The 16,858-nt window shown below is 38.6% G+C and overlaps 1 pseudogene; it reads left to right on the top strand.

The window, feature by feature from the left end:
- The window catches only part of LOC112630169, a 30,345-nt pseudogene extending 14,194 nt beyond the window's left edge, over window positions 1-16,151 (top strand).
- The last annotated feature ends 707 nt before the right edge of the window (window positions 16,152-16,858 follow it).

Below are 16,858 nucleotides of genomic sequence, written 5' to 3'. Positions count from 1 at the left end.
AGCCTTGGTATGTCGGGACTGCAACATTCTATTGAAAGGTAAGACCCTTTGCATAAGCAAGTCAGAGGTCAGTAGCTGTTGGCGAAGCCTTATAGCTACACCTTGTCCATGTCGCCACTACTCCATTATGTCTCTGTGAGCTCCTTCAGGGCAGGGACTGTGTTTAACTTAGTTCTGACTCCCTGGCACTTAGCACAGTGTTTGGACATAGTAGCACTCCATATATAACTGGGCATAGCAAGAGACATACAAAAGTAGGAATTTAAACCACAGATAAAAGAAAAAAAGGCAGTATTTTATATTGAATTAGTCCCTGTCATCAGAGGATATTATAGGACGGGTTGGGGAGAGGCCCAGCACGTGGCAGGCCCTCTGACGGGGGCAGCCCTGAAAGGACAGCGACGGGATGAACAGAGTCCACGCAGGCTTGATCCAGAAGGCTCCACCTTGGCACAGAGCAGCAGGAGCCTACTCTGCGGGGCTGAGATTATAAACCGAACCAGGTGGGCATCTGGGTTGGAAGTCCTTCCTCAGCTCTGTTCCACCCTGGGAACGCCTCTGCTATTTTGTTACAGTACTGTGTTCACCTTATCTGCGTATTAGATCTTCTTTCTCTACTGGACAGTGCACTTCTTAAGGCAGAGCCACACGTTCTACTCAGAGCACATAGAACTTGCTCAGTAAATTTTTTGAGTGGTTGAATGAATGAGGTATTGCATCTCCGTTTGTGCTGTTTCCTCCCCCAGAGTGCCTTCCCCATATTGTCCTACCGATCAGACCCAAACCGCTTAGAAGACTCAGCTCAAGGGTCACCTCTTCTCTGGTTTTCCCTGTTCCTCCTTCTCATTGGCAAAGTAACGTGGCGCACTGCCCTTCTGGAATGCCACCGCTACACCTTGTCTATGTCGTCTCTACTCCATTATGTCTCTGTGAGCTCCTTCAGGGCAGGGACTCTGTTTAACTTAGTTTTGACTCCCTGGCACTTAGCCCAGTGTTTGGACATAGTAGCACTCCATGTATAACTGGGCATAGCAAGAGACATACAAAATTAGGAATTTAAACCACAGATAAAAGGGAAAAAGAGGCAGTATTTTATATTGAATTAGTCCCTGTCATCAGAGGATATTATAGGACAGCAATCCCTGTTAAACTTGGTTAATGAAGTAACTATTACTTTACCAATTTTCCCTAAGGATACCCTTAGAAAAAGAGTATAAGCCCTTAGAAAAGGACTTAGGCAGAAGCCCAAATTTCTGGATGGAAAGAGGACAATGCAGAAAACCATTGGAATGCAGGGCCTATAGAATGTCCTCTATTCAGATATCCTGAAACATCCCAATGACTACATTTCCACCCCCTCACCCTGCTGTTTGGTATCACATAAACTTGAGCCTTCAACTAAATTCTAAACCAGGAAAAAATAATCTAAAACTGGAAGAACCTTTTGTCCTAGCTACTGGAAGCCAGTGTTATTTATTCCCAGATCAAGGTCCTTATTAAAATGCATGTATTTTTTAAAACAAATGTAACTTCAGTGGCAATGAGTCCTCAATATAAAACTCTCCAATCAGGCCAAGTCAATCTCTTTAAAATTTTCCCAACAGTCACAATTTATAAAACATGTAAGCCAAACCCAATAAATCAAGTAAATAGCATTGCATAATGGAGGCTTAAATATAGAACAAGACAAGCCAGAAAGGTTCAATTAAGTAAATGCTGTACATATGTCTAGCTTTGGTGAGGTCAGTATAATATATTGGGTTATTTTAGTATAAAGCCAAATAAAATAAGATAATGTAATGATTAAATAAAAAAGAGGAAGAAACAAGAATAAAATGAATACTTTAGGAAAATATAATGGACCAAAAAGTCCTAGAACAAGCTAGAGTTTTGAATTACAATACACTCTTAATAGAAACCCTAGAGTTAGTAAATAGAAAAGTTGTGAAACTCTGATAACAACACAAAAATAGAGTGAAATTCTCTGAATAATTAGTGCATACTATTGTAATTGTGATTTTTAAATCCTAAATTGTTTTCAGATAATTAATATGTAACAAAAGCAAAATGTACATATATGATATAAAGTTGCCATGGTGATACTAGGCTATTGAAGGACTATATAACTCTGACACAATGGGATGAAAATGAAAAATATATCTAATCATCCAGATGTTTTGTCTACACAGTTGCAAAATTATAATATTTCAAGCTATGTGGGTGATTTAATGAACTTACATTTTTCCTATGAATGTTTGATCCTGGCCAACAATTTTTTCTACCTCTTTGCAGTAGAAAGGGGATCCTATCAATTAGGAAAAACTTAATTCATGAAAAATATAACTGTTATATGTATGTACAATACAATATCCATGAGCATATGTCTATAATGATTATGCTGTCAAACTAATCATGATTAACTTTTTTCTTCTAATATTTTTTGCTGTACATTCATTTATTTTGTTGTTCACCGATGCTTACAGGCAAAAAAAAAAAAAAAAAAGAGACTGTGACTACTGTAAGTCTTCAAATGCTTAGAAAACATATATAGGAGAAAAACTTTAAATGGAGAAATCTATCCGTGAATGTATTGTTTTATGCACTGGGAAACAGGAGCTATTATTTAATTTTACCAGAAAAACACTTTTGGACAATTTGTATGTATCATTGTCTCTGAACATAAACTTGAAGATTATTTCTTCGGTCAAACCAGATTTTTTACCAGTTTCCAAACACACCTCTGTGCTTTCCTCGGCTCATATTAATTCACGTATTCATTCAATACCTAGTTATTAAGTGCCTGGTAGGTGTCAGACATTCTGCCAGATGCAGGTAATACAAAGGTGAAGTAATACACACACTTGGTGCCCCTGTGGAGCTTATGATCCACTGGGGCACACAGACTTCAATCAAGTGATCATACAAATGAATGGCATGAGAGCCTGTGTGAGAGGATTTGATCTCATCAGAGATGCCAGGCAAGGCTTCCCTGAGGAGGTGGCACTTGGGCTGGGGTCTGAAGGATAATTAGGAGTTACATAGGTGAAAAGGTGGTGCAAAGGTGTTCCAGCCAGAGGGAATAACATATGTAGAAATCATGTGACAAGAGAGAGGGTACCAGAAACTAAGATGGGCCTATGTGGCTAGACCAGAGAAAGGACAGGAACATATTCAGGTGAAGCCCCAGAGAGAAAGTACGGGAAAGAGCATGCCCCTTGCAGGGTCTTGCAAATGAATGGAATTTCATCATATCCCAAGATATTTTTCCTAAAAGGCCCTTTGAAATCCTATATGGCCATTCTCAGATGCCACCTCCTCCAAAATGCATTTCCCAATCCCTTCAGCTAAATGTGTCGTTCCCCTCCTCTACGCTTCAGATAACTGTGGTCATACCTGTGTCGTCTCATTATCCCTTTCTGCATTGTATAATGGTTATGTGTGCTGCTTAGTGTCAGGGTTGTGAGTTTATTCACCTTTGTATTCCACACATATGTAATAAGTGCTCAATCCAGGTTTGAATAGCTTCAATTTAAGCAGCACTCTGGTTCAGCAATTTGAGCCACTGCTTTTTCATGATCAAAACTGCTGGTTAAAGCCTTTAGTAGTGCTATGGAGTGGATAAAGGATTTTGACAGGCAAAGATAAACTCTGAGATGTATGGCAAAATATTGTTACATCTAGGCAAACTGGAGGAGATATGACATACCTGGGTACATGGCTTACTGATACGGGAACACAAAACCATTGGTAGCTCAGTATTCAACTTCACAGTTGCATGAGAACTAATGGCCTTTACCATGTTGTGAAAGTTCCTAGGAATGCTCTGTGATCCTGAGATGTGGATGACCTCCAAGGAAGGGCAGGTGCTCACTTTATACCTGACCAACTTTCACACATGTAATAAACATTGGCTACATAATACTAAAAATTTGGAAAAAACTTAAAAATTTTAGTTGAACATTCTACCAAATAATTCTGGTTTTATCTAGAATTTTGGTAATGGTTACAAATATTCAATGTCTGGGCATTAGGCTAAAACACAAAATATGAACCATGGATATAAAATGCATGCCTCTGAAGACTAGTACCTAGTTTTATTATTTGTTTTTTGTTTTGGTATCTAGTGTTTGAGGAAAGAATTACTTTTTTCTTTTAAAAATATGGCTTTATTAAACAATTGAATAAAACTGATATGAAGTCAATTCATTTTTACACATCATGGAAAGGAAAAACGATCATGGATAAAACTAATAATAAAATGTTTTCTATGTCAGACGTGGTGGCACGCACCTGTAGTCCTAGCTACTCAGGAGGCTGAGGCAGGAGGATTGCTTAAGCCAAGGAGTTAGAGGTCAGCCTGGGCAACACAGCAAGACCCTGTCTCTAAAAAAAGTTTTCTAAATTACAAGCAGCAAAATTATTAAACACAAAGTGAACATTCACAAAGATCAATGTAACAAGATAAAATGAAAATAAAGAAAAGAGAGGAAGATTTTATATATATATATATGTGGAAAGTGTAAGTACTTTTATATATATATACACACACACACACACACACATAAGTAGAAAAGGAGTAATTGCTGTTTATGTGTTAGGCTTGCTAGGTATTTTACATGTGTGAATTTATTCAGTTTTCACAGCACTTCTATGAGGACTGTACTATTATTATCCCCATTTTACAGAAAACTGGAACACAGAGAGATTAAATAGCTTGCACAAGGTCACACAGCTAAAAAGCAGTAGAGCTAGGACCTCAACTGGGGCTGCGTGACTCTCCAGAGTGTGCATTCTTCATGAGAGCAGAAATTGATTTTTAGGGGGTAAAAAAAATCTTAGACATTACCAAGGTTTGTGGCCCTCCCAAGGGACAGATACATAAACAGTCACATAGTACACAAATAGTATTAAAATCTCATGGGGAAGGAGAGATTGGTTAAGAAAAATTTGTCTAAAATGTCTCCTTAGGGGTGTAGTGAAAATGAAAGCTGAGGGCAGTGATTACACCTGTAATTTCGGATTCATTATATAAATGAGACTCATTAGCATATGTGTTGTCATCAAAATCATGGGAGTGGATGAAATTGTGCTTTGAGAGGCTGAGGTGGGAGGATGGCTTGAGCCTAGGAGTTCAAGACCAGGCTGAGCAACACAGTAACACCCCCATTTTTACAAAAATTTTTTAAAAATTATCTGGGCATGGTGGCTGGTGGCACCTGCAAGTAGTTCTAGCTACTTGGAGGCTGAGGCAAGAGGATCACTTGAGCCCTGAAGGTCAAGGCTGCAAGAAGGTATGATTGCATCACTGAACTCCAGCCTAGGCAACAGAGCAAGACCCTGTTTCCAAAAAAAGAAAAAACAAAGAAAGACTGAAAATGAGATTGAGAAACACTGCTCTAAAGTTTGTGCTCATAACTCCTATTTAATAATGCCTCTTAAGCTTCATGTTATGTTTTTTCTTTTCTCAGAGAACACATTGAAGGGGTGACGTTCACATTTCATTAATAATGTGGATTCAGGAGCTCCGTAATGATGTAGATTCAGTCTGCTGAAATGTGTCAGTTCTGAAATAGCTAATTTAGCTATCTCCAAGTAATGGTATCATAGCAATTGTTATCTCCAAGTTATTGATTATTGAAGTTTCACTAAAACTTTATAGTGTACTTGTTTGTATGGTATTCTGCTACAAAACTGTATATTCCTATGACCGAAGACAGTCCTGAGGAAACTTACAGAGTGGGTACTGTTTATCCTGTCTGGCACTTTCCCTATCATTTTGGAACTCCTCCTTGACCTCTGAGTTCTCTCTTTTAATCTTCCCTGGTTATTCAGTCATTCATTAGACCCAGTAACATTTATTGAGTACCCTGTGCAATTTCATTCACTCCCATGATTTTGGTGACAACACATATGCTAATGAGTCGCATTTATATAATGAATCTGAAATCTTTCATCCTAGCAAAGATTTTTTTCCCTGAAGTTCCAGAGGACCAAACTGCCTAGTGGACATTTCATTGTCAAGTCCCCCAGACTACTTAAAACTTAACACATCCCACAGGGAATGACCTTTTTCTGCATGTGTGCTTCTCCTCCTGGTTCCTCCTTTAAGAACTGGCAACTTCATCCATCTCATCACCCAAGCCAGAAACCTGGAAGCGTTTGTCATCGGTCACATTCAACCAGTGACCAAGTCTTGACAATTGTACTTCCTTACATTTCTCAGATCTTTACTCTCCTTTCTAGTCAAATATATTACTAAATTCACAGTCTTATCACTTCTGTATAGAAAACCGTTCCCTGCTTTGAAACTCTTCAGTAGTTGCCCATTGCATGAAGAATGTAGACCCTCTATGATCTGACCTCACTGGGCATACCATTCCATCACCACTCACACCCTACATTTTTGAGGCTTGTAACTCATTTTTAATAAGGTTACTTTGAAAATGTCTGAATCACAGGCCCTAAATTGGCATGTGGGAATCCACCAAAGCTACCTTTGACATATAGAATGGAAAACATGTCCTGTATTTGTTGCCTGAATGTGAATTCCTACCTAAAGTGGACTCCTCTTTTTTTTTTGAGTGTACTTCTCTTAAAAGCAAGCACATCAAACAAAATATATTGCTATCACCCCTACAGTGCCTTGTGTACTATAGATGCTCAATAAATATATTTTGACAAAAATCACTATTGACTATTATTCCACAGACTTGCATGTTCTTTCTCTTGGAAATAGAATTATGTTATGAGACCACAGTATTTCTTATTCATATAATTTGATGGGAGGAAAGACAAAATAAACTATAAATTCAATTTACTGACTTACTTATTGAGGAAATTGAGATATTACTAAGTAAAATATAAATATCCAGTCCAGCTTTTTCAAAAGACAGATACGTAAAAATATAGTTATTGCTAAAACTGGTTTGTGATATGCTTTCACAGTTTATTTAATGTTATTATAGCCTGTAATCAATATATAAACAATAGAATTCCTAAGTAACACATAAATCTCTGAAAGAAATAGATTAAAATCAGCTGTTTTTTGTTAAAATGTTGGGGCTTTAACCAAAACATAGACTTTTAACTTCACTAAATCTAAACTCATTTTAGGAAATATGCAAATCCATATAAGTATGAAATTACCATTAAACAGAATTTTTATTGTAATTTTATTTCCTGAGAATTCAGCATTTATTTTGTTTTTGTGAGTGAACCCTAGGATTTTACTTTATTTTATTTATTTATTTTTTGAGACAAGGTGTTACTCTATTGCCCAGGCTAGAATGCAGTGGTGCAATCCTAGCTCACTGAAGCCTCCATCTCCTAGGTTCAAGCAATCCTCCTGCCTGGGCCTTTCGAGTAGCCGGGACTACAGGGCGCGTGCCCCTAGGCCTGCCTAATTTGTTTTTATTTTTGTAGAGACAGAGTTTTGCTTTGTTGCCCAGGCTGATCTCAAACTCCTCACCTCAAGCAATCCTCTCACCTTGGCCTCCCAAAATTCTGGGATTACAGGCGTGAGCTACTGTGCCCAGCCAAAACCCAGAATTTTCTGAGTTCAATTTTGCTTGGCCAACTGCCAGTCTGAAATGAAAACCCTCTCATCTAAAATCTTTGTAGAGCAGATACATCATAGAAATATTTCATTTGTAAATCAAACCCACAGATCCACAGAACTGTTTCATTTCAAAACTCTCTACTTCAGCCTCACTGTCAGGGAAATGGTTAACAGATTCAAAACTAGTAATGAAGATGGACTTGCAGTATCTTTTCAATGATCAGTATTAGCAAGTAGTGTAAATACCTATCTAGGACTCATCCATATACTCATCTGTACCTATGGTTATCAATCACTGGTTTATTCTTATGTCCTCCCTAATTTTGTGTGCTTAAGAGCACACTCTGATTTTACCATTTACTATTCCATTTAAATAAACCTTGATTCCTAGTCTGGTGCTAAATACAGAGTGCTCAAAAACAGGTCTTTCTATTTTTTTTTTTTTTTTGAGACGGAGTCTCGCTCTGTCGCCCAGGCTGGAGTGCAGTGGCCCGATCCCAGCTCACTGCAAGCTCCGCCTCCCGGGTTTACGCCATTCTCCTGCCTCAGCCTCCCGAGTAGCTGGGACTACAGGTGCCCGCCACCTCACCCGGCTAGTTTTTTTGTATTTTTTAGTAGAGACGGGGTTTCACCGTGTTAGCCAGGATGGTCTCAATCTCCTGACCTCGTGATCCGCCCGTCTCGGCCTCCCAAAGTGCTGGGATTACAGGCTTGAGCCACCGCGCCCGGCCAAAAACATATCTTTCAAGTGTATGAATCGATTTGAAAATACGTCTATATCTTTTAAATCAGAACTATATCAATAAAAATATTTTAGTAAATTGTCAAATTAGGCTGGTCACTGCCATATCTTTCAACACTAGGTAAACAGTAATTGAAACTAATAGACTATTTGAAACATATTTTAATTAAAATTCATATACAAACCCATGTATAAAGTATATGTTAAGCTATGTATTTTACACAGATTTCTGGTATTAAAATTATCTAAGCATATTCAAGATTTGAAATGCACATAGCCCAAAGAACCAATACTTCATTTATCATGAAAGACTAATTTGTTTTATGAGAGTGTGGAATAAGCATTCACCACATGAAAACATTTTAGTACAACCACCTTTCACAAATAGTATATTTCTGGTTTCTTGCTCTACAGTGGAAGAGCTACAAAAAGCAAAAGCAAACACCTTTGTGGTAATCAATAAGTAGCATTAGTACTACATATATTATGCTTCAAATTGAGTTGGGTCTATTTTTGTTTTATGTTTCAATGTACAGCATTATCCTTTGGCAATGTCAAGAGAATGAAAAATGTGCTGTTTATAAAATGAAGTATTGAGTTTATTTTAGATATCACAGCTTACAAAAACACTCTCAAAATGCAAAAGCATACCCTTCAAGTTCAATAGAATAATGTATATTGGAAAGGGATAGAAATAAATTATTTATTATACATACTAAAATATTTATTTAATTTAAAAAATATACACGTAATTCCACAAGCCAGCAAAATTGAACTATCGTTTTTGAGATTCTCAGCCAGTCTTTACTTATCTGCATACATAATTTTTACATATTGTAATGGAATAAAATTGCACTTTCATAAGATAGAGTTTAGTGTTTTAATGTCATTTGCCACAATTTGCCTTATTATTGACATAAAACTCCAACATACAGCTTGTTTGAGCATTTATCAGTGGAGATCTTCATTTCTGGCCAGATTTCATAAATCCATTTATTAATTAGAAATAAGCTGATAGATAAGATAGGAAAAAAACCATTATTTATTAAATTCAACATACCTTTTATACTTCATTTCCTGGATTCTTGAATCTTTAATCCAATTAGCGTTAGGCTGTGGAGTATGAAAAATAATCGGCAAAATCATCAGGTGAGAGTTCCTTCTGATGACCTGTGTGTCTTCCTTCTCACTCCAACACTATTACTTTACCTTCCAGTTAAGAAACAACGCAACTATTTTTTTTTAACTGAATGAAAGGGATCATTTTTGTTTCCTTACGGATTATTAAACATAATACTGAACTAACCTATCATGACAGCCAATGAGGCAGTGGTTGGGCCAAAGAAAGGGGATAGTGGGGAGGAAACTGAGTGAGGAACTGCCACAGGCAGAAGAAAACATTTGGAGATGGCTGTGTCGGCTATCTCCATCAAGGTGGCGGTTTCAAGGATATATACATATGTCAAAACTTACCCACTGTAATTAAGTGCTGTTTATTGTGTGCCAATTATCCCTTAATAAAGCTATAAAAAATGTAGTGCTATTGTAAAAGTAAAGATAATTATTAAAGTAAAAGTAATTATCAAATGTCTGTGATATTATACCATTTTCCTTAAAGGGGCAAGAGATTTTGCCTTTTTATCTCATTTTATCTGTAAGATAAATTCAAAATTTTGGGAATGCTTACTTAAGGCAAGCTTAATTTTCCATATATTGTTTAGCTTGCTTTCCATTGCAATTCATAGTTGCACTTCACCATAAAAAATGCAGGTTGGGCGCAGCGGCTCATGCCTGTAATCCTAGCACTTTGGGAAGCCGAGATGGGAGGATCACTCGAGCCCAAGAGTTCAAGATCAGCCTGAGCAACAAAGTGAGACCCTATCTCTACAAGAAATAAGAAAATTAGCCAGGCGTGGTGGCACACGCCTGTAATCCCTGCTACTCGGAAGGTTGAGACAAGAGGATCGCTTCAGCCCAGCCATGATCATACCATGGCACTCCAGCCTGGGCTGACAGAGGGCAGCCCTGTCTCAAAAAAACAAAGCAAAACAAAAACCTCACACACACAAAACGAAAGCAAAGGGCCTTTAACTAAAACTAAAAATAAAACATGTATTAAAGCCCTACATTCTTTTTGAGTGTACAAATCATTTTTGCTGATATCTTTATGATTTTAGTCTTTAATCCTGTTCTTGAAATTGATGATTGAGATTTAAAACCTCATATGTATTACTTTTGTACTCTCCATTGATGGTTAATTATGATTGTTCCATATTTCCCCTTATTCTTTCCCCGTATAAGAAGACAGTGAGATGTCAAACAATATGTTTAAGGATGACTTTACAACCATCACAACTCTGGGAGAAAATGTCCCACATGTGTACAAAGTGACTTTAATCTAGAAAGAAACATAAATTTACAAATAAAGTAGCAAGCAAGAAAGAATGAAAAGGAGGAAGGAAGGGAAGTAGAAAGAAAAATTCATACATTAAGGGTAATTACAACCCAGTTATAGCGCTCCTGTTTTATTGTAATGGCATATCCAAGTAGCTCCACTTAATTGAAAAGCTTGTCACCTCTGGAACCACCTTGTGGATGCTTTCAGCCTCCACAACTCTGGGCAGAGAAATCGCCTTCATTTAGCAGGAGCACCCTTGAAGGCTGGTGCTCACCCTCATGCCCCAGCACCCATACACATATTCTTATCAGGCTTCAAACGTAAATGAAAGAATGGGGCCTATTATAGTATTGCCATAAAACATCTCAAAATTACGCATTTATAATTCCTGAAGGTACGCTGATGTGCACTGAACTTAGCTTGATCCAGACAAATATGTTTTGGCATGAGGCAGAATAATTAAAAATTGGAATTTTGAAATTTGTGAAGGTTTTGAAATGCAGAGACTCCAAAATAGTTAAATATTGACCTCAGCCACAATACACCTTCCTTCTTCTTATATGAGACTGAAAATCAGAAAAAAACTTACATAGTAGTTTCCCACAGTAAGTAGCTAAGATGAAGTGATAGCTTTTGTTCTAAACTTTATTTTTTTTAGCAAATGAGCTCGGCATGGGCACACATTAGATTCCCACACAGAGGACATATTGCTTGCTGAGCAATTTGCCCTACAGAATATTGCTATGCTGCCTTGCTTTGGGCACACTGCTAAGCTAAATTCCTGTCTCCTGTCATCACTGACAGTAGAACAGCTGGAAACTAAAGATTGCAAGAAACATTATAATTTTTTCCTTAAACAATTTTCTTAGATAACAGCAAGTTATTTTTATTTTTATTTTTAGAGATGGTCTCACTGTGCCACCCAGGCTGAGTGCAGTGGCGCAATCCCAGCTCACTGCAGCCTTGACCTCCTGGGCTCCAGCAATCCTCCTGCCTCAGCCTCCTGAGTAGCTGGGACAACAGGCATGTACAACTATGGCTGACTAAAGTTTATTTTTATATTTTTAGAGACAGACAGGTCTTGCCCAGGATGACATGAGGTGGCACAATTATAGCCCATGGCAGCCTCAACCTCCCAGGCTCAAGGGATCGATCCTCCCACCTCAGCCTCTGGAGTAGCTGAAATTATAGGTGCACATCATCATGCCCTGCTAATTTTTGTAATTTTTTTTTTTTTTTTTTTTGTAGAGACAGGGTCCCCCTGTTTCCCAGGCTGGTGTCAAACTCCTGAACTCAAGCAGTTCTCCTGCTTCAACTTCTCAAAGCACTGAGATTATAGGTGCGAACCACCATGCCCGACCAGCAAAAGTATTCTGAGAACACCTTTGAGGGGAAATATAGTATATTCTTATCAATTCTGCCATGAGAACTATGTTAATTTTGTCAATATTTTTTCCTTATTTGTATGTCATTGTAATCAGAGATTCAAGTATATTTTATTCAAAATTTTAAAAATTTTAAACTTTCCTTTTCCACTTAAAAAAACCTCAGTAAGGACAGGTTTATGTGAACTGATTTTTGTGGCATATAATTGTGACATTTATCCATACCCAACTAAAATACTGAATTTATGAAGCTGGAAAAGCCACAACATCCCAGTTATATACCCTGCCTGGTTTGACTTCCTAGAAAGTGAATGTAAACCACTGGCTTGCTATCACATTGAAGGAGTGTCACACAGCTTATGTCATAAATTTGGGGACCACAGAGCTCCTCTCCTGGCATCTTCCTCCTACTGCCAACTTTCAGCATAAATAGTTTGCTCCAGTAAGTTGAGAGAAATTGAACAGGGGCAGAAGCTGGGAGGAGGAGTACCACTTGTACAAATTGTGGGAAATCACTACTCAACTTTTTATAACATCAAGACACTTTGTAAGGGCTTTTAGAACATTCAAGCAGCAGGTTATCGAGCTATTTGCTTGGGGTATTTTTTTTGGTACTAAAACATTTAAATGATATAACACTATTTTGCTGACCAATAAAAGCATTCATACTAAAAGATAATCTGAGAAAATTTAACTGCTTTTAAATAGAGATGTAAGATTAGTAAATGAAAAGGTGTTATACCTTATATATCTGATTTTAGTAAATCATTCATGTGAACACATCCCTACTTATGCTCAGATATAATTATCTACCTGATAATATCTTACTCTTCCTTTTTAAAGTAAAACTTATATATTTAGAGATTCATAGTTAATTTTCATTTTATTTCTCATTTTACTACTTTCTCTGTTTTAATGAAATGCTCTTCATTTTTCCTCCTGAAAACCGAATTAAGGTATTTATTACTAACTTCAAGACCACTTTAAAAATATTAATTTAATTGACAATTACGATTTGGCACAATGTTAGAATATAATACATACTGAATATAATTTAGGCTTTCTTGGCTTAAAAACAAAACCAGGCCAGATACACTAGTATTACTGTGCTCACACCTGGAACCCCAGCACTTCAGGAGGCTACGGTGGGAGGATCGCTTGAGCCCAGGAATTCAAGACCAGACTGTGCAACATAGGGATAAATTTAAAAATTTAAAAATTAGTGGAGTGTGGTGGCACACACCTGTAATACCAGCTATTTGGGAAGCTGAGGCAGGAGGATCCTTTGAGCCCGGGAGGTTGAGGCTACAGTGAGCTATGATGGTGACACTGCACTCCAGCCTCAGCAAGACCCTGTCTCTAAAAAAATAAAACCAAAAACCAATTCACATTTTTGTAGTGTCTCAGCCTCACTACCATATTCATTCATTCACTCATTGATTCATTTCAGCTCTATTTTTTGAGTTTACTACATGCCGGGCACAGAACAAGGTACAAGGAATTTTAAAACAAAAAGATGTGTAAGACATAGACCTTGCCCTCCAGGAACTTGGATCAAATAATGTTGAATGGGTAGATCAAAGAACCACTCACTGAAGCTTCTAGTTGACAGCATGCCAGATATCAAAGAGTTCACAGTGCCTGCCTTTAACTTAAAGCATGACAGGTTTTCTGCTGGTCTTTTAGTCAGTTCTTAGTTTATATACCAGTGCCCATAATTACATCAATTTGAATGGATTTCTTCAGTACAATTTCATGTAACTATATGAATGATTTATAAAACTCAAATATATAAAGTGTAATACCTTATCATCTATTAATCACACTGACCTGTTGAAAGGCAGTTATTTTGTTTCTTAGATTAGTTTTCTTTTAGTATGAATGTTTTTATTGGTTACAAAAATAGTGTCATATCATATACACATTTTGCTTGCTCTGAAACATGTTCAGTATCTTTAAGAGTGCATCAGATTAGATTATCAGTTGTAAGGGATAGAATCACTAGTTTACTTCTCAAGCCTACTACTTCCCAGTAGAAAGTACTAGGTCATCTCTCTTTTGGCCCAGAGGCGTAAGTTACCCCACTGTGAAGAGAAGAGTTCTGCTGTGTACTCAGCATCTAATTTTTATTCTCTGCTCAGATTTATTTCATGAATAATATACCTGAAAGAGCTAAGGGAAATGAAGACAGTGATCCAGATAATTTTGGAAAATCCAGCTCCATTCACATTCTCTCCTCTGATTGTGCCTTGGGCCTGTTGCTTGGAAGAGCAGATGAGTTGTGGACCCAGACTCAGGCTAGAGAGCAGGCAGTCCCAGGGCCATAGTGGCACACAAAGCCCCTAGCACCAAAGGCATCACCAGGCATGGGCAGTGCAGCCAACGGGGAGAGTATGGGGTTTACATAATCTTTTCTACTTCCCACATCTTCTCCCTTGTGTCCTATCTGAATTAAAGACACCACCCAGGTGCTAAAAACTAGACTCAGTGTGCAAGCAAAGAAGACAGTATCAGGATTGATGTTGAAATTTAGTCTGGATAAGGAAAGTGAGGATTTTATTTGGGTGAAGCACAGTGAAAAAGTAATAGAAGCAATTGATCATGGATCCAATGGGTGGAATAATCGTTGCCATTGAGGCAGTAAAAGAAATGGGGTGAAAGAGGGTAAGAAGGTAGAGGAATGGGGCAGGGAACAGGATGTGAAGGATTCAGGGAGGGGAGTTAGTTTAAGCTTCAAATTCTAGTGTGGCCACCGGAGGGAGGGGCTGCGTGGGGTGACAGGTGGTCTTTAAAGGAGAACACAACTAAATTCAGAGAAATCACCACTAAAGAACTCATCTATGAAACCGAAAACCACCTGTACCCCAAAAACCATTGAAACTTTTTAAAAATGCAGCAGATTAAAAATAAATAAATAAAGGGGAGCACTGCAGGTACTGAGGGCCCAGAATGAGTGATTCTTAGAGAGATGGTTGGAATGGAGATGGAAATAACAAGACCTCATGCTTAGTGCAAGGATGCCTTCCAGAAACAGGAGTACTAACTGAATTCCAGCTTTGGGAGGATATTCGGTATTGCCTGGTATCTAGAAGATGCATTTCTGTGATCACTTATCACCTACCGTCCACACATGTTAACGTACAAGTAGGAGTTTATTGGCTGAGATCTCTGTTTATGTATGCCCTTTAGAACTGTCCTAGTAGAGTGAGTGGCGCTCACTTCAGCAGCCTGGACATTTGAACACTCCACCCATTTGAGAGGTGGGGAGCTTGGCAAATGATGATCCACGCTGCCTTTTGAACTGCCCATGAGCTAGGGATGGTTTGTACATCTTCAAATGGCTGGAAACAACTCAAAAGAAGAATAACACTTTGTAAGCAATGAATATTACATGAAATTCACATTTGCGTGCTTAAATAACGTTTTACTGGAACACAGCCCACGCATTGTTTCATATTGTCTGTGGCTGTTTTCCCACTACAAGGACAAAATTGAGTAGTTAGGACGGGGATCACGTATTTCACAAAGGCTAAAATATTCATGATCTGGCTTTTTGCAGAAAAAGTTTGCTCTTCCACAGGAGGCCTGCACACTTTTGTGCAGCTTGTGCTGCTGCCTTGTCTCTCGTGATCCCTAAGAAATTCCAGCATATTTTGCGAGTACTCAACACCAACATCCATGCTGGCAGAAAATAGCCTTTGTCATCACTGCCATTGAGGGTGTGGGTCGAAGATATGCTCATGTGGTATTGAGAAAGCAGACACTGACCTCACCAAGAGCGCAGGACTCTCTGAGGATGAGGTGGAACATATGACCGCCACTAAGCAGAATCCATGCATTCAAGATCTCCAACTGGTTCTTGAACAGACAGAAGGATGGAAAGGCTGGACACTATAGCCAGGTCCTGGCCAAGGATCTGGATAACAAGCTCTGTGAAGACTGGAGCAACTGAAGAAGATTCCAGTGCATAGAGGGCTGCGCCACTTCTGAGGTCTTTGTGTCTGTAGCCAGCACATCAAGACCACTGGCCACTGTGGCCATACTATGGCTGTGTCCAAGAAGCACTAAGTCTGTGGCCTTGTCTGCTAATACATAGTTTATATACCAAAAGAAAAAGGAAAAGAGAAAGTTTGCTGCTCCCTGCTCTAAACATTAAGTAACCCTTCATTTATATATCCTCTGGAAAACAATCTATCTGCTGTATGCTAAGGATCTTCATCAAAAAATAAGACGTTAATCACAGGAGAGGCCATTGTGCAGCCAAGAAAAGCGATCAAGATCAGAGTTGAGGGAAGACTGGGTTGGTGGAGAGCGTTGGGGACCCTGCGCTGGCTCTGCTGCTGCTATGGGACCAGAGTGTGCTGCCTGGGACCACCTGGCACAGATCTGAGGTGGATTGAACCCAATTTTACCCCGGTACCCCACTTTTGTAGCCAGTTACTTGTTCCTTTTAGACTCCGCTTATTATTCCATGAAGTGGGATAGTCACTCCCTTACTGGGTGGTGATATGTGACAATCTTTCCAGAAGACCTTGTGTGGAGTCAGCCTTCAGTCATGTTTTCTTCCTTCCCCCCTGTTACGGCGAGACCTCCAAAAAGGACGAATTACAATTTATGTCACCAAAAGACCATTTCACACACCACAGCATTGAGAGAGAAAAATTTTTGTCTTACGATTTCCTGCACTTCCGAGGATTCAGTTAGAAAGTATAAAGAAAGACCAGGCGCGGTGCCTCAATCCCAGCACTCTGGGAGGCCAAGGTGGGCAGATCACC

The sequence above is a fragment of the Theropithecus gelada genome, chromosome 8 (assembly GCF_003255815.1).
Source record: "Theropithecus gelada isolate Dixy chromosome 8, Tgel_1.0, whole genome shotgun sequence".
Lineage (NCBI taxonomy): Eukaryota > Metazoa > Chordata > Mammalia > Primates > Cercopithecidae > Theropithecus > Theropithecus gelada.
Note: the sequence above shows the minus strand (reverse complement) of the source record. Positions and strands in the feature narration are given on the sequence as shown.